Raw genomic sequence first — 8,786 nt, 5'->3', positions numbered from 1 at the left:
ATTAAGTGCGAATAGGTCGGCTTGACAGCTTTTGCGATTCCTTCATTTCTTCATGAGTTCTCCATTTTTACATGCTTTTCATTCATTCCCTTGCTCCAATCCTTGCCTCCTAAAACTGAAATCACTTAACAAACATATCAAGGCATCTAATGGAATCAAAGGTAAATCAAGATTAAACAATTAAGGACTTAAAAAGCATATTTTCACTCTTAAGCATAATTAAAGGAGAATTTACAAAACCATGCTATTTTATTAGATAAATGGGAGAAAGGTTGACAAAATCCTCTAAATTCAACACAAGATAATCCCTAAATATAGGGTTTATCAATGATGTCAAGGCATCTTAGGCTAGTTTCACTAGCCTTTTTCTTTGTTTTCAGAAGGTTTTATGCTCTTTTTTGAGCTATAAGTAAGCAATTGGGTTAGAAATTCATGTATGCCTAGATTCATCCAACCATGGTTAATTTGATGCAATTTCATGAGAATTATGCTATAATTACTTGGGTTCTAAGAATGATGATAATTCCCATAACTTTAGCAAGACTTTGATGCATGTATTGATTGATGACAAGTGAAGGAAAGCATGGAAGGAAGTTGAAGAATGAGCATGAAAAGGATGAAGAAGAAGCAATGTTGGTGGCCAAGTTGGACCACCAACGTTGCCTCAAATATTGAGAGGGAGGCAGAGGAATTCTCTGCATAATTAGCTGATGCCCACGTTGGAGGGAACGTTGACATGCCAACGTTACCCCTAACGTTGTGCTAAAATGAGCTTTCTGGAGATTTGGAAAATCTGTAGCGAAGCGCACGCGTGCTATACGCGCACGCGTGGATTGGAAATTCTGACAATCCACGTGCACGTGTGGCTGACACGTACGCGTAGATGGGTAACGTTGGACCAACAACGCTGCCTCAAACGTTGGTGGCCAACGTGCGCGATCTTCATTTCAAAATCCTGAATTTGAAAAAGGGCAATGACGTGCACGCGTCTATAGCGCGTACGCGCGAGCTTAACTTTTGAGAATCCACGCACACGCGTGGATAGGCCAACATTGGAGGGCATGTTGCCAGTCTAATGCTGAGGCCAACGTTCTTCTAAAAGCTTTCAAAGTTGGAAATTGGGATTTTTGCATCCATGCGCACGCATAGCGTATGCATACGTGTGGATGCGTATTCTGATTCCAAGGGCGCAAAAGCGCAAGGCAAGCGTACGCGTGGGTAGAAGAACGTTGGCACTCCAACATTGAGTCAAACGCCAATGACAGCAAGCAGAACTGAATTTTCAAAGAGGCGTTTGATTCAATGTTGGGCCTCAAACGTGGACTCCAACGTGAGCATCAGAACTTTGCAATTCAAGCAGATCTCTTCTCAACAGCAAGGGAAACCAATTGGAGCAACTTCAACCCAATTCAATGAAGGCCAAAAGCCCAATTCAGAGATTGAAGATCAATTAAAGAAAGTGTATAAATAGATTAGAATTCAAGTTAGTTGGGAAAATTTTTTAGCTGGCGGAGAGAGATACTGACACTCTGCTAATTTTAATTTGCTGCAATTCTTTCAATTTTGAAGGTATCTTTCAATTCCATTTTACATTCTGAGAGCTATGAACAACTAAACCCCTTTCATTGGGTTAGAGAGCTCTGTGTAATTCAATGGATCAATATTAGTTTTCATTTTTCTTCTTCTTTCTTTTCTCTTGATTTTGCTAGAAAGCTTTCGTTCTTCATCCTATTGGATAGTTATCTTGGGAAAGAAGTTATCCATAATTGGATCTCTTTTGAATCTTGGAAGAGGAATGAGGAGATCATGCTAGAATTGCTTTCTCACATTGGATTAGATTGGGGTTTGGATGGATATAGTGACATGTAATTCTACCAATACTTTGATCTATGAATTTGGGCAATTGTTCATGCTTAGAGAGATTAGATTGCCAAGGAATTGGGATCTAATCACCTAAGATTGCCAAGAAGATCAATGAATGCATTGATTGAGAAAGAGATGAAAATGAACTTGATTCAGAGAATTATCACATCTCCTGACCCCAATGAATCCCTCACTCTGATCTTACCCATTCTCATTACTTTTTGCTCTTTAATTTCATGCTTAATCCCCATTCCCATTTAATTTCATGCAATTTAAGCTTCTATCATTTAATTTCTCGATCTTTAATTTTTTTCATTTAATTTCTTACAATTTAAGTTTCCCGCCAAATTTACATTCTTCAATCTCAACCCAATTTTGATTTCACTCAACTAGCACAATTCTCCAATTAACATTGATCAACCAACCAATCCCTGTGGAATTCGACCTCACGCTATAGTGACTTTTTACTTGAAGACAATCCGGTGCACCTGCCAGTAGGAAATTATTGAGAGACAGTTTTCGAGTGAATCAAGTTTATGGCGTCGTTGCCGGTGATTAGTTTTGTATTGACAATTACTAAATTGGAGGATAACTAGATTGAGCATTTTTTTTCTTTTGTTAATTGAATTTCAATTTCTGCTGTTACATTTACTTTTTGCAATTTTAGTGTCTCTTTATTTTTCTTTATTTCTTTACTTTCCAGCAAAACTAATCCACTAACTCATTAGCTGTTTGATTAATTGCCTCAATTGCTCTAACGACACTTTTTCATTAACTGTGAAATCTTCACTTATTGGGTGCTGCTTGTTTTGGTACTTGTATGACAGGTAGAAGAGAGGCTTCAACCTCTTTTGACAGTGAACCAGAAAGAACCTTCCTCATATTGAGAAGGGAAACAAGAGGAAAAAAGGCCATTGGTGTAGAGGAAGAAGAGGAAGATTTGGATATAAACATGGAGGATGATATGGAAAACCATCATAAAGAAAAGGTGAACAATCAAGCCAGAAGAGGTGCAGCCAACCCTGCTGGACAAGAGAGGAGAGTTTTAGGCTCCTATATCAATCCAAGCCCAGGAAACTGTGGTAGCAGCATTCAAAAGCCAACTATCCATGCTAATAATTTCGAATTGAAGCATCAATTCATCACCCTCGTGCAGAACAATTGTTTATCCTGACACCTATAGATTGCTACTGTTTCCATTTTCCTTGAGGGACAAAGCATCCAAATGGCTAGAATCATTTTCCAAAGAAAACTTGACAACCTGGGAGGATGTGGTGAATAAATTCTTAGCAAGGTTCTACCCTCCTCAAAGAGTGAATATACTGAGAACTGAGGTGCAGACATTCAGACAGCAGGATGGTAAAACTTTGTATAAAGCCTGGGAGAGATTCAAAGATCTAACAAGGAAATACCCCCTGAGATGTTTAATGAGTGGGTGCAATTGCACATCTTTTATGAAGGGATTTCCTATGAATCAAAGAAAGCTGTAGACTATTCATCTGGAGGCTCCCTGAACAACAAGAAGACCATTGAAGAAGCCATTGATGTTATAGAGACAGTGGCTGACAATGAGTATTTTTATGTCTCAGACAGAAGCAACAACAGAGGAGTCATAAAATTAAACCACATGGATGCAATCTTGGCCCAAAATAAGATGATTACCAAGCAACTAGCTGATTTGACCAAGCAATTGGAGAAGAATCAGGCTGCAGCCATCCATACCTAACCATCACCTCGAGGAGAGTTGGATACAGAGGAAGGAGTTAACTGGGAGGAAGCCAATTACCTTGGAAATTCATCTAGGCAAGCTCATGATCTATATTCTAACACCTATAACCCTGGTTGGAGGAACCACCCAAACTTTGAGTGCAGAAACCAACAAAACCAAGGCCAAGACCACAAACCTCATAACACTAACCAGTACACCTACCAATAATCCAACCCAAGATCATATCAACATCCATACAACAATTCTTCCCAGCCACCATACCAAAACCAAGATAACCATTCTCAACACCCCAATTCCAACCAACCATCACCACATGATGATAACAGAATATCCAAAATTGAAGCCATGCTTGTAAATCTTTGCAAGGAGTCTGAAGACATGAAAAACTTCAAGGAGGAAGTGATAGATAGTCTGAAAAGTCGAGGAGAGACTATTAAGAAGCTTGAATCTCAAGTGGGACACCTCTCTCAGCAGATTTCTAAGTCCACTGATGGTTTCCCAAGTGACACTGAGAAAAATCCAAGAGAGAAAATGAAGAAGGTGAAATGGGAAGAATGTAAGGCAATTGTAACAACCCCAATTTTCGAAAACGCGAGATCTTTTATGAAAGTACGGATTTCTCCAGAAGATCAGTGGTGCACGAATTGTGAATCACACTTTTCACAACTCGTACCACTAACCAGCAAGTGCACTGGGTCGTCCAAGTAATACCTTACGTGAGTAGGGGTCGAATCCCACAGAGATTGTTGGATTGAAGCAATCTATGGTTATTTTGTAAATCTTAGTCAGGAAGTCAATTATGTTTATCAGTTGAATTGCAAATAAACAAGAGAGCATGGATTAAAGGTTACTTGTTATGCAGTAATGGAGAATATGTTGAAGTTTTGGAGATGCTTTGTCTTCTGAATCTCTGCTTTCCTCTGTCTTCTTGTTCACGCACGCACGTCCTCCTATGGCAAGCTGTATGTTGGTGGATCACCGTTGTCAATGGCTACCTTCCATCCTTCCAGTGAAAACTACGCTCACGCGCTCTGTTACAGCACGGCTAATCACCGGTTGGTTCTCGATCCGGTTGGAATAGAATCCCTTGATTCCTTTGCGTTTGTCACTAACGCCCAGCCTTCAGGAGTTTGAAGCTCGTCACAGTCATTCAATCCTTGAATTCTACTCGGAATACCACAGACAAGGTTTAGACTTTCCGGATTCTCATGAATGCCGCCATCTATTCTAGCTTATACCACGAAGATTCTGATTAAGAGATCTAAGAGATACTCATTCAATCTGATATAGAACGGAGGTGGTTGTCAGGCACATGTTCATGGGTTGAGAATGGTGATGAGTGTCACGAATCATCACCTTCATCACAGTTAAGCGCGAATGAACATCTTAGATAGGAACAAGCGTGTTTGAATAGAAAACAGAAATACTTGCATTAATTCATCGAGACACCGCAGAGCTCCTCACTCCCAACAATGGAGTTTAGAGACTCATGCCGTCAAAGAGTACAAAGTTCAGATCTAAAAAATGTCATGAGATGCAAAATAAGTCTCTAAAAGTTGTTTAAATACTAAACTAGTAGCCTAGGTTTACAAAAAATGAGTAAACTATGATGGATGATGCAGAGATCCACTTCTGGGGCCTACTTGGTGTATGCTGGGGCTGATATTTAAGCATTTCACATGCAGAGGCCATTTGTGGAGTTGAACGCCAGTTTTTGTGCCAGTTTGGGCGTTCAACTCCAGCTTTTGATCCTTTTCTGGCGCTGGACGCCAGAATTGGGCAGAGAACTGGCGTTGAACGCCAGTTTATGTCGTCTATCCTTGTGCAAAGTATGGACTATTATATATTTCTGGAAAGCCCTGGATATCTACTTTCCAACGCAATTGGAAGCATGCCATTTCGAGTTCTGTAGCTCCAGAAAAGCCACTTTGAGTGCAGGGATGTCAGAATCCAACAGCATCAGCAGTCCTTTTTCAGCCTGAATCAGATTTTTGCTCAGCTCCTTCAATTTCAGCCAAAAAAATACCTGAAATTACAGAAAAACACACAACTCATAGTAAAGTCCAAAAATATGATTTTTTCCTAAAAACTAATGGAAATAAACTAAAAACTAACTAAAATATACTAAAAACTATATGAAATTAACCCCAAAAAGCGTATAAAATATCCGCTCATCACAACACCAAACTTAAACTGTTGCTTGTCCTCAAGCAACTAGACAAATAAAATAGAAGACTAATAAGTTGAGAAGCAATAATATCTCAGAGTCTTTGAGTGAAGCTCAGATTCTAATTAGATGAGCGGGACTAGTAGCTTTTTGCTTCTGAACAGTTTTGGCATCTCACTTTATCCATTGAAGCTCAGAGTGATTGGCATCTATAGGAACTTAGAATTCAGATAGTGTTATTGATTCTCCTATTTCAGTGTGATGATTCTTGAACACAGCTATTTTATGAGTCTTGGCCGTGGCCCTAAGCACTTTGTTTTCCAGTATTACCACCGGATACATAAATGCCACAGACACATAATTGGGTGAACCTTTTCAGATTGTGGCTCAGCTTTGCTAAAGCCCCCAATTAGAGGTGTCCAGAGTTCTTAAGCACACTCTTCTTTTTGCTTGGACCTTGACTTTAACCGCTCAGTCTCAAGTTTTCACTTGACACCTTCACGCCACAAGCAGATGGTTAGGGACAGCTTGGTTTAGCCGCTTAGGCCAGGATTTTATTCCTTCTTGGCCCTCCTATCCACTGATGCTCAAAGCCTTGGGATCCTTTTTATTACCCTTGCCTTTTGGTTTTAAGGGATATTGGCTTTTTGCACTTGCCTCTTGGTTTTAAGAGCTTTGGCTTTTTCTGCTTGCTTTTTCTTTTTCTTTCTATTTTTTTTTCGCTATTTTTTTTCTGCAAGCTTTGTTCTTTGCTGCTTTTTCTTGCTTCAAGAATCATTTTTATGATTTTTTAGATTATCAATAACATGTCTCATGTTCATCATTCTTTCAAGAGCCAACATATTTAACAGTCTTAAGCAACAAATTCAAAAGACATATGCACTGTTCAAGCATTCATTCAGAAGACAGAAAGCATTGCCACCACATTTAACTAATTAGAATTTCTCTTATTAAAACTCGACATTTTATTGCCTCTTATTCAAAAGATCTACTATATTATTCATGTTTGCTGATGATGAGAAAAATAGACTATGACTTAATTGGGGATAAAATCAAAATAGACACTAATTACTACTAATGATCATGTAATGAAGACATAAACATAGATAAGCACTTAACATAGAGAAAACGAAAAACAGAGAAAGTAAGAACAAGGAACGAGTCCACCTTAGTGATAATGGCATTTCCTTCTTGAGGAACCAATGATGTTCTTGAGCTCTTTTATGTCTCTTCCTTGCCTTTGTGGCTTGATTCCTAGTGATTTTTGGTATTTCTATCATCAGTTGCTTCCAATAATTATGTGGAGGGAAGTGCATCCCCTGAGGTATCTCAGGGATCTCTTGATTTGCAGCCACATGTTCTACCACTGAGCTATAGATCCTTCACATAATTGTTTTACCACACCAAACTTAGAATGTTGCTCGCCCTCGAGCAAAAGAAGAAGGAATAGATGAAGAAGAAGATGTGGAAAAAAAACTAGGATTATGAGGAGGGAAGGTGGAGATCCTGTGGGGTCCACAGATCTTGAAATGATCCTGTGAGGTCCACAGATCTTGAGGTGTCAAGGCATTTACATCCCTGCACCAATTTAGGCATGCAAAATGCCCTTGCACACAACTCTGGGCGTTCAGCGCCAGGTTGGTGCCCATTTTGGGCGTTCAACGCCCATTTACTAGCCATTTCTGGCGTTGAACGCCAGAACCATGCTTGTTCTGGGCATTCAGTGCCAGGATGCTGCCCATTTTGGGCGTTCAGCGCCAGAACCATGCTCTGTTCTGGCGTTGAACGCCAGGCAGATGCTCCTCCAGGGTGTGATTTTTTTTCTGCTGTTTTTGATTTCGTTTTCAATTTTTCATATTTATTTTGTGACTCCACATGATCATGAACCTAATGAAACATGAAAAACCATGAAAATAAAAGTTGGGTTGCCTCCCAACAAGCGCTTCTTTAATGTCCTTAGCTGGACCTTGCTAAGCTTTTAATCTAGCTTCAGCCTTGAGCACTCTTGCTCAACATTGCCTTCAAGATAGTGCTTGATTCTCTGTCCATTGTTAATGAACTTCTTGTCAGAGTCAATATCTTGAAGCTCTATATAACAATATGGTGATACGCTTGTAATCACGTATGGTCCCCTCCACCGGGATTTCAGTTTCCCGGGGAATAGCCTGAGTCTAGAGTTGAACAGCAGAACCTTCTGTCCTGGTTCAAAGATTCTAGATGACAGCTTTCTGTCATGCCACTTTTTTTATTTCTCTTTGTAAAGCTTGGCATTTTCGAAAGCTGTGAATCTGAATTCCTCTAGCTCATTTAGCTGGAGCAATCGTTTTTCTCCTGCTAATTTGGCATCAAAGTTTAGGAATCTGGTTGCCCAGTAGGCCTTATGTTCCAATTCCACGGGCAGGTGACATGCCTTACCATACACGAGTTGGTATGGAGAGGTCTTTATAGGGGTCTTGAATGCTGTTCTGTAAGCCCACAGAGCATCATCCAAGCTCCGTGCCCAATCCTTTCTACGGGTATTTACTGTCCGTTCCAGGATTCTCTTTAATTCTCTATTAGAGACTTCAGCTTGCCCATTAGTCTGTGGATGATATGGAGTAGTCACCTTGTGGCGAATCCCATACTGAACCATGGCAGAGTAAAGCTGTTTATTGCAGAAGTGAGTGCCCCCATCACTGATTAGTACTCTAGGGACACCGAACCTGCTAAAGATATATTTCTGGAGGAACTTCAGCACCGTTTTAGTATCATTGGTGGGTGTGGCAATGGCCTCAACCCATTTTGATACATAATCAATTGCCACCAGAATATAAGTGTTTGAGTATGATGGTGGGAAAGGTCCCATGAAGTCAATTCCCCATACGTCAAACAACTCAATCTCCAAGATTCCTTGTTGAGGCATGGCGTAACCATGAGGCAGATTGCCAGCTCTTTGGCAACTGTCACAGTTACGTACAAACTCTCGGGAATCTTTATAGAGTGTGGGCCAATAGAAGCCACATTGGAGGACCTTGGTGGCTGTTTGCT

General features: G+C 40.1%; 1 non-coding gene across 1 annotated transcript; it reads right to left on the bottom strand.

Moving 5' to 3' along the window:
• Positions 1–3,182: 3,182 nt before the first annotated feature.
• LOC148567886 (small nucleolar RNA R71) lies at positions 3,183–3,289 on the bottom strand. Its single transcript, XR_015882125.1, has one exon. It is a non-coding gene; the product is annotated as a small nucleolar RNA R71 (small nucleolar RNA).
• Between the last annotated feature and the right edge of the window lie 5,497 nt (positions 3,290–8,786).

The sequence above is a fragment of the Arachis ipaensis genome, chromosome B4, assembly GCF_059453495.1.
Source record: "Arachis ipaensis isolate K30076 ecotype BB chromosome B4, ASM5945349v1, whole genome shotgun sequence".
Classification (NCBI taxonomy): domain Eukaryota; kingdom Viridiplantae; phylum Streptophyta; class Magnoliopsida; order Fabales; family Fabaceae; genus Arachis; species Arachis ipaensis.
Note: the sequence above shows the minus strand (reverse complement) of the source record. Positions and strands in the feature narration are given on the sequence as shown.